General features: G+C 33.6%; 1 long non-coding RNA gene across 1 annotated transcript; it reads left to right on the top strand.

Annotated features, from left to right (window-relative positions):
- Window positions 1-8,643: 8,643 nt before the first annotated feature.
- On the top strand, window positions 8,644-9,960 carry LOC131220644 (uncharacterized). Its single transcript, XR_009158750.1, has 4 exons — window positions 8,644-8,779; window positions 8,862-8,954; window positions 9,037-9,514; window positions 9,640-9,960. It is a non-coding gene; the product is annotated as an uncharacterized LOC131220644 (long non-coding RNA).
- The last annotated feature ends 724 nt before the right edge of the window (window positions 9,961-10,684 follow it).

Here is a 10,684-nt window from a genome sequence, read left to right as displayed (position 1 = left end):
CATTTTTTTTTGACAACCTTGACAAGGGGTATCGTGAGAGTATAACCCTGGATCCTTCCCTACCCAAGTCCCAACTTATGACTGTTCATCTCCACGGTACTCATGTAATGGCTGACAAATCAAGCCGATCTAGTGGCAAGGTCAGCCACACATGTGCACCACGTGCGGAGATGTATGCGTTAGGCCCCAAATAACCGAACTGAGTTGAATTTCCAGCCACATCAAGTGCAAAACCGGCCGTACATGATGAATGGATCAGATTCTATACACACAAGCACAACCTTGGGAAGTTAGCAAGTGTGAACCACCAGCTTGACTTCCATAGTAGTTTTGCTCGTTACATGCACGTAGACAGCAACCAGTCAACAATCCAGCCCCAAGACCCCGTCGAAACATATAGTGCTAGATTCAACCAGCGTTAAACGGCCATGATGAGTATATGAGGGCGAATCAGAGGGCTAGTGAACCACACCATAGGGTACAAGTTAGGAGGGAATGCCTAATGTTGATTAGTGGACAAGGTCTACCAAGTTGCACTACAAGAAATATGGTTTTTACCGATGAAACTTTTACCGACGAAATTAATTTTCGTAGGTAAAGATGAATTTTACCTACGAAATTTATTTTCATAGGTAAAAGTAAACTTATAGGTAAAAGTCATCTTTACCTACGAAAATTTTCGTAGGTCAAGGGTGTACCAACGAAAGTTAATTTCATCAGTAAATGTCATATTTACCTACGAATATTTTTGTAGGTAAAGGGTGTTTTCAATTTTTCTAACTACAACAAAAAATTTTACCTACGAAATATAATTTCGTAGGTAAAAGCCATATTTACCTACGAATATTTTCGCAGGTGAATCGAAAAGTTTTCTAAGTTTACTTTTAACCGACGAATTTAACCTTCGTAGGTAAAAGTCATATTTCCCTATGACAATTTTCGTAGGTAAAGGATGTTTTCAAATTTTCAAAATGTAAAGAAACGAAAAGTTTATTTTTACCTAAGTCATCTTTACCTACAAATATGTTCGTAGGTAAAAGGTGTTTTGAATATCTAAAAGTCATATTTCCCTACGATAATTTTCGCAGGTAAAGGGTGTTTTCATTTTTTCAAAATACAATCAAATGAAAAGTTTAGTACGTAAAAGCCATCTTTACCTACGACAACTGTCGTAGGTAAAGGTGTTTTGAACTTTTGAAAAAACCAAAAATCAAAAAGTTTACTCTTACCTACCAACGGTTTCGTAAGTAAAAAAAGTCTATGAGACTGTTACCTACGAATATTGTCATAGGTAAAAACATATATGATGACACTTTTACCTACGAAAGATTTCGTAGCGAAACAATGTGTAGGGGACTTTTACCTAAGACCTTTACCTACGAAATTTTTCGTAGGTAAAAAACGTGTATTAGACTTTTACCTATGAAATGGTTCGTAGGTAAAAATATAATATTTAGCTTAACTTTCAAACGTTGAGACTTTTGCCTACGAAAATTGTCGTAGGTAAAAACATTTCTGAGAATTTTACCTACGAAATATTTCATAGGTAAAAGTATTTTTTTGAAAAAATTTCCAGCTCAAAATTCCTGATATACACCTCTTACAATATAGTTCATCATATTCTTCTTGATATACACCTGTTATATAATATATTTCGTCATATTCACATTCACATCCATCTAAACCCAAACTATGTAAATCCATCCAAACATAAACTACATTCATCTAAACATAAACTACATCCGTCTAAACATAAACTACATCCATCCAAACACAAACAATCTTATCCACATGACATCCATCCACGCATAAATACATATAAGTTTAACATCATAAATAAAATACAAAAAATTATTCATAGCGTTAGGGAATTGAGAATAGGTTAAGGTTTAGGTTTAAGAAATCGGGTTCGAGATCGGGTTTAGTTTTGGTTTTTAAGTTTAGGTTTAGGTTTAGGTTAGGGAGTTGAGATTAGGATTAGGTGTAGGTTTAGGGATTTGAGAATACATTTAGGTTTTAGGTTTAGGTTTAGGTTTTAGGTTATAGGTTAAAGTTTAGGTTTTAGGTTTAGGTTAAGGTTAAGGTTAGGTTATAGGATATAAGTTTAGGTTATAGGATATAAGTTTAGGTTTAGCTCATAGGTTTTGGTTTAGGTTAAGGTTATAGGTTTAGGTTTATGTTTAGGTTATAGGTTTAAGTTATAAGTTATAGCTCTAGGGAATTGAGAATAGGTTAAGGTTTAGGTTTAAGAAATCGGGTTTGGGTTTAGGTTTGGGTTTTCAAGTTTAGGTTTAAGACTTCATATTAGGATTAGGTGTAGGTTTAGGTTTAGGGATTTGAGAATACACTTAAGTTTTAGGTTTAGGTTTAGGTTTTAGGTTATAGCTTTAGGGAATTGAGAATAGGTTAAGGTTTAGGTTTAGGAAATCGGGTTCGAGTTCGGGATCAGGTTTAGGTTTGGGTTTTCAAGTTTAGGTTTAGGTTTAGGTTAGGGAGTTGAGATTAGGATTAGGTATAGGTTTAGGTTTAGGAATTTGAGAATACATTTAGGTTTTAGGTTTAGGTTTAAGTTTTAGGTTATAGGTTAGGTTAAGGTTAAGGTAAGGTTATAGGATATAAGTTTAGGTTATAGGTTAAGGTTTAGGTCATAAGTTTTGGTTTAGGTTAAAGTTATAGGTTTAGGTTTAGGTTAAGGTTTAGGTTTAGGATATAGGTTTATGTTATAAGTAATAGCTTTAGGGAATTGAGAATAGGTTAAGGTTTAGGTTTAGGAAATCAGGTTCGAGTTCGGGATTGGGTTTAGGTTTGGGTTTTCAAGTTTATGTTTAGGTTTAGGTTTGGAGATTAGAGAATACATTTAAAGTTTAGGTTTAGGAAATCGGGTTTGGGTTCGGGATCGGATTTAGGTTTGGGTTTTCAAGTTTAGGTTTAGGTTTAGGTTTGGAGATTAGAGAATACATTTAAAGTTTAGGTTTAGGAAATCGAGTTTGGGTTCGGGATCGGATTTAGGTTTGGGTTTTCAAGTTTAGGTTTAGGTTTAGGTTTGGAGATTAGAGAATACATTTAGGTTTTAGGTTTAGGTTTAGGTTTAAGTTTAGGTTTAGGTTATAGGTTTAGGTTAAGGTTAGGTTTAGGTTATAGGTTATAGGTTATAGCTTTAGGGAATAGAGAATAGGTTAAGGTTTAGGTTTAGATTTAGAAAATCGGGTTCAGGTTCGGGATCGGGTTTAGGTTTGGATTTTTAAATTTAAGTTTAGGTTTAAGTTAGGGAGTTGAGATTAGGATTAGGTGTAGGTTTAGGTTTAGGGATTTGAGAATACATTTAGGTTTTAAGTTTAGGTTTAGGTTTAGGTTTTAGTTTATAGGTTTAGGTTATAAGTTATAGCTTTAGGGAATTGAGAATAGGTTAAAGTTTAGGTTAAGAAAATTTGGTTCGGGTTCGGGATCGGGTTTAGGTTTGGGTTTTCAAGTTTAGGTTTAAGTTAAGGAGTTGAGATTAGGATTAGGTGTAGGTTTAGATTTAGGGATTTGAGAATACATTTAAGTTTTAAGTTATAAGTGTAGGTTATAGGTTTAAGTTTAAGTTAGGTTATAAGTTAAGGTTTAGGCTATACTTATAACCTATAACCTAAACCTATACCTATAACCTAAACCTAAACCTTAACCTATAACCTAAACTTAGACTAATAACCTTAACCTAAACCTATTCTCAAATCCCAAAACCTTAACTTATAACCTAAACCTAGACTTTAACCTTAACATATAACTTATACTTATAACCTATAACTCATACTTATAACCTTAACTTAAACCTATTCTCAAATCTCAAAACATTAACCTATAACCTAAACCTAAACTTATAACCTTAACCCAAACATTAACCTTAACCTATAACCTATACTTATAACCTATAACCTATACCTATACCTATAATCTAAACCTATACCTAAACCTTAACCTATAACCTAAACCTATACTTATAACTTTAACCTAAACTTATAACCTTAACCTAAACCTAAACATTAACCTAAACTCAAATCCCTAAACCTTAACCTATAACTCAACCTAAACCTATACTTATAACCTAAACCTATTCTCAAATCCCAAAACCTATAACATAAACTTAACCTTTCCTTAAACCTATAACCGACACTTATAACCTAAACCTATACCTATAACCTAAACCTAGACCTTAACCTTAACCTATAACCTATACTTATAACCTATAACCTAAACCCATACCTATAACCTAAACCTAAACCTAAACCTAGACTTATAATCTTAACCTAAACCTATTCTCAAATCCCAAAACCTCAACCTAGACCATAACCTTACCCTATAACATATACTTATAACATAAACCTATACCTATAACCTAAACCTAAACCTTAACCTATAACCTAAATCTAAAACTATTCTCAAATCCTAAAACCTATATGTATAACCTAAACCTATACCTTAATCTTAACCTATAACCTATACTTATAACCTAAAACCTAAAACCTAAACCCAAACCTAAACCTATGCCTATAACCTAAACCTATACCTATACCTAAACCTTAACCTATAACCTAAACCTAAATTTACAACCTTAACCTAAACATAAACATTAACTTAAACTCAAATCCCTAAACCTTAACATATAACCCAACCTAAACCTATACTTATAACCTAAACTTATTCTCAAATCCCAAAACGTATAACCTAAACCTAACCTTTCCCTAAACCTATATCTTATACTTATAACCTAAACTTATACCTATAACCTAAACCTAGACTTTAACCTTAACCTATAACCTATACTTATAACCTATAACCTAAACCTATACCTATAACCTAAACTTAAACCTTAACCTATAACCTTAACCTAGACTTATAACCTTAACCTAAACCTATTCTCAAATTCCAAAACCTTAACCTATAACTTAAACCTAAACCATAACCTTAACCTATAACCTAAACCTATAACCTAAACCTATACCTATAACCTAAACCTAAATATTAACCTATAACCTAAACATAGACTTATAACCTTAACCTAAACCTATTCTCAAATCTCAAAACCTTAACCTATAACCTAAACCTAGACCTTAACCTTAACATATAACCTATACTTATAACCTATAACCTATAACCTAAACTCAAACCTAAACCCGATCCCGAACTCGAACCCGATTTCCTAAACCTAAACCTATAACCTATAACCCATACTTATAACTTTAACCTAAACCTATTCTCAAATCTCAAAACATTAACCTACAACCTAAACATAAACTTATAATCTATACTTAACCTATACTTATAACCTTAACCTATAATTTAAACATATACCTAAACCTTAACCTATAACCTAAACCTATAATTATAACCTTAACCTAAACTTACAACCTTAACCTAAACCTAAACATTAACCTAAACTCAAATCCCTAAACCTTAACCTATAACCCAACCTAAACCTATACTTATAACCTAAACATTTTTTTAAATCCCAAAACCTATAACCTAAACCTAACCTTTCCCTAAACTTATAACATATACTTATAACCTAAACCTATACCTATAACCTAAACTTAGACCTTAACCTTAACCTATAACCTATGCTTATAACCTATAACCTAAACACATACCTATAACCTAAACCTAAACCTAAACCTTAACCTATAACCAAAACCTAGACTTATAACCTTAACCTAAACCTATTCTCACATCCCAAAACCTTAACCTATAACCTAAACCTAGACTATAACCTTAACCTATAACCTATACTTATAACCTAAACCTATACCTATAACCTAAACCTAAACCTTAACCTATAACCTAAATCTAGACTTATAACCTTAACCTAAAACTATTCTCAAATTCCAAAACTTATACGTATAACCTAAACCTTGATCTTAATCTTAACCTATAACCTATACTTATAACCTATAACCTATAACCTAAACTCAAACCTAAACCTAAACCTATACCTATAACCTAAACCTATACATAAACCTTAACCTATAACCTAAACCTATACTTATAACCTTAACCTAAACTTATAACCTTAACATAAACCTAAACATTAACCTAAACTCAAATCCGTAAACCTTAACCTATAACCCAACCTAAACCTATTCTCAAATCCCAAAACCTATAACTTAAACCTAACCTTTCCCTAAACCTATAACCTACACTTATAACCTAAAGCTATACCTATAACCTAAACCTAGACCTTAACCTTAACCTATAACCTATACTTATAACCTATAACCTAAACTAATACCTATAACCTAAACCTAAACTTTAACCTATAACCTAAACCTAGACTTATAACCTTAACTTAAACCTATTCTCAAATCCCAAAACCTTAACCTATAACTTAAACCTAGACCATAACCTTAACCTATAACCTATACTTATAACCTATAACTTAAACCTATACCTATAACCTAAACCTATACCTTAACCTATAACCTAAACCTAGACTTATAACCTTAACCTAAACCTATTCTCAAATTTCAAAACCTTAACCTATAACCTAAACCTAGACCTTAACCCTAACATATAACCTATACTTATAACTTATAACTTATAACCTAAACCCAAACCTAAACCCGATCCTGAACCCGAACCCGATTTCCTAAACATAAACCTTAACCTGTAACCCATACTTATAACTTTAACCTAAACTTATTCTCAAATCTCAAAACATTAACCTATAACCTAAACCTAGACCTTAACCTTAACCTATAACCTATACTTATAACCTATAACTTAAACCTATACCTATAACATAAACCTAAACCTTAACCTATAACTAAACTTAGACTTATAACCTTAACCTAAACCTATTCTCAAATGTCAAAACCTTAACCTATAACCTAAACCTAGACCTTAACCTTAACATATAACCTATAACCTAAACCCAAACTTAAACCCGATCCCGAACCCGAACCCAATTTCCTAAACCTAAACCTTAATCTATAACCCATACTTATAACCTTAACCTAAACTTATTCTCAAATTCCAAAACATTAACCTACAACATAAACCTAAACTTATAACCTATACTTAACCTATACTTATAACCTTAACCTAGACCTTAACCTTAACCTATAACCTATACGTATAACCTATAACATAAACCTATACCTATAACCTATACTTATACCTAAACCTTAACCTATACTTATAACCTTAACCTAAACCTATTCTCAAATCCCAAAACTTATACTTATAACCTATAACCTAAACCTATACCTATAGCATAAACCTAAACCTTAACTTAAACTCAAATCCCTAAACCTTAACCTATAAGCCAACATAAACATATTCTCAAATCCCAAAACTTATACTTATAACATAAACCTAAACCTAAACCTAAACTTAAAACCTAAAACCTAAACCCAAACCTAAACCCGATTTCCTAAACCTAAACCTTAACCTATAACTCATACTTATAACCTTAACCTAAACATAAACCTATTCTCAAATCCCAAAACCTTGACCTATAACCTAAACATAGACCTTAACCTTAACCTATAACCTATACGTATAACCTATAACCTAAACCTAAACCTAGTCTTATAACCTTAACTTAAACCTATTCTCAAATCCCAAAACTTATAACCTAAACCTAGACCTTAACCTTAACCTCTAACTTATAACCTAAACCTAAACCTAAACCTTAACCTTTAACCTATACTTACAACCTTAACCTAAACTTATAACCTTAACCTAGACTTATTACATAAACCTTAACCTATAACCTAAACTTAACCTACAACGAAATATGCGTATTTAATATAGAATGACAATGTGTAATGGAATTTTCAATGGTTAAAGATTAAAGTTTACAGTTTTATTATATTCTGCTTGCATTATAATGTAATAGTCTAATTATATTTTAATCATCTCTCTATGCATAAGCACAAATGCATTGTATCGTCAACACTACTTGTATAATGTTTTAGTATATTCCACTTGTATTGACATTGTTTAAATTTATAAGTTCGTAGGTCACACATATTTATTAATGGCACCAGATAGGAGAGTACGTCGTTCACACACTGAATTTACCCCTTCTACCTGTGATGCGACGGAGCCAGCATCGCCGTCACATGTTGCATCGCAGGCGTCAAATTCTTCAGTCGCGCATACACCGGGCACTGCATGTAAGTCTAGACATATATTTCTTTTAATAATTTTTATTTATGTTTAGACTTATATATTTCTTTTGGAACAGCGTCATCACCAGCCGACGAGGACATGGACCCACGCCTAGGTTGCTTTTAGAGTAACTTACGCACGAGGGTAGGGTGACGGTAGAATTCCCAAAGGACTGCATTAGACATGTTGGGAACAATGCCAGACTGTTTACGTCGGAGGTCGGTGTCTTGTGCCGATCTCTGATTCCCCCCACCACCCTCCATTGGGGAGACATGACAGATGATGTGCGGCAGCTTATCCGTCAGCGCCTTCAGGTAAATTTTAGTTTTTTAAAATTTATTTTATAAAAGTTCATTTTATGGTTAAGTTATTTTCTTAATAAGTTTATTTTCTTAATCTATTATTTACGAAACTGCAGGATAAATTTGACTTGGATTTAAGTGTTCTACACATTTTCTATGCCGTCGACGACATAATCAAGGAGCAGTTTAAGGAGTACCGCTCCATGTTACACAAGCGGTATAAGTGGTGCATGAGTCACGAGGAGGCCGCACTGTCCACACCACCGCACGTGACCGATGACGACTGGTGGATACTCTGCGATAGATTTTCGTCTGATTCTTTTCAAGTAATATTTACATATTTACGATATCTTAAGATAACAATTAAATTCATAATTAATAACAATGTATTATGAATAATGTGTTCAGAAGAGGAGCAAAATAAATTCTGACAATAGGGGAAAGTTAGAAGTGAACCACGTAGCTGGTTCAAAGTCATTTGCAGAAATTCATCACAACATGGTAAGAAATTACTAGTAATTATTAAGTTGATATATTCTTTCCATACATTTATATTAACTCTATTGTCCTTTCGATTGCGAAGCGAGATTCCATCACTAGCTAGCAGCCCGGACCAGTAGACCTCTACAGAGGGACTCACTGTCGATAGGCGACGGAATCTTGGGTACATCCTAGAGCGGGCGAGATTTGAGTAAAAATCATTACATTGTAAAATTTAATTGCATTAAATTATAATAATGTCATTTTTTAGAGAAAATTCATATGTTTTCATAACAGGTGGCGATGGACACCTTACGTAATTAGCCCACTCCCGATGGTACTTAGTGGAGTGAGCCGGAGATCCTGAGTGAGGTGCTTGGCACCCGTTCTGGATATGTGGGTGGGCTTGGCCATGGTGTCAAGCTCATGGCACCCACTAGAGCTGCCTCCACCCAATCCATCGTCATTAGCGAGAGCACCACCCGCCGAGCTGATATCGCAAAGAAAGAGGTTCAACAGCTATGGGTCGTCATCCATGACATCAGAGAGCAGCTGGAGAAGAAGAGTGAGCAGCTGGAGAGGTAGATGGAGGAGCATGAAAGGAGGATGGATGAACTAACGAGGCAGAGGGAGGAGCAGGAGAGGAGGATGGAGGGTCTGACGAGGCAGAGGGGGGAGCAGGAGAGGAGATGGAGGATCTGACGAGGTAGAGGAGGGAGCAGGAGAGGAGGAGGATGGAGGAGCAGGCGAGGAGGAGAGAGGAGCAGGAGAGGAGGATGGAGGAGATGCGGGTGAAGCATGAGCGACGGATGACAGAGATGTTTCAGGCTCTTGTTGCACCCTTACACACTGATGCTCCACCACCTCAGCCGTCATCTTTGTGATTTTTTGTATTTTATTTATGATTTTAAACTTATATGTATTTATGTGTGAATGAATGTCATGTTGATATTTAGATGGATTTACGTACTTTGGGTTTAAATGGATGTGAATGTGAATATGATGAAATATTTATATAACAGGTGTATATCAGGAATATTGTAACAGGTGTATATCAAGAATTTTTTTTACCTACGAAACTTTTCGTAGTTAAGAGTCTCATCCACATTTTTACCTACGAAAATTTTCGTAGGGAAAAATTCAATAAATATTTTTAGTTACGAAAATATTCATAAGTAATAGTTTTGAAAATATTTTTACCTACAAAAATATTTGTAGGTATGTGTTTTGTAAAATGGTTTTACCTACCAAACAATTCGTAGGTAAAAGTTTCGTAAAAGTTTTTAGCTACGAAAAGACTCGTAGGCAAAAGTTCTGTGAATATTTTTGCAAGTTTTATAAATATTTTTAGCTACAAAAGTATTTGTAGGTAAAACGTTTGTAACAATTTTTACCTACAAACAAAAAGTTTTGTAAATATTTTTAGCTACCAAAGTTATTCGTAGGTAAAAGTTTTGTCATAATGTTTTTCCAGGCAAAAAAAACTTTTGTGAGTATATTTAGCTGCGAAATTTTATGGTTTTGTAAATCTTTTTACCTACGAAAATAATTGTAGGCAAAAAGATTTGTCAATATTTTTATTGCCTTTAAAAAATACATCGGTAAAAGTCTTATCTTTGCCAACAAAATTTTTTTTCGTGAGTAAAAGTTTTCACGCACAGTCTTTTAGCAACGAAATTGCCGACGAAAAGTTTCATCTACGAAAATTTCCGTATGTAAAAGTGTCTTTTCTTGTAGTATTGCCTGTTGGT

Source organism: Magnolia sinica, chromosome 12, assembly GCF_029962835.1.
Source record: "Magnolia sinica isolate HGM2019 chromosome 12, MsV1, whole genome shotgun sequence".
In the NCBI taxonomy this organism is placed as follows: Eukaryota; Viridiplantae; Streptophyta; class Magnoliopsida; order Magnoliales; family Magnoliaceae; genus Magnolia; species Magnolia sinica.
This window is presented reverse-complemented; position numbering and strand designations above follow the sequence as displayed.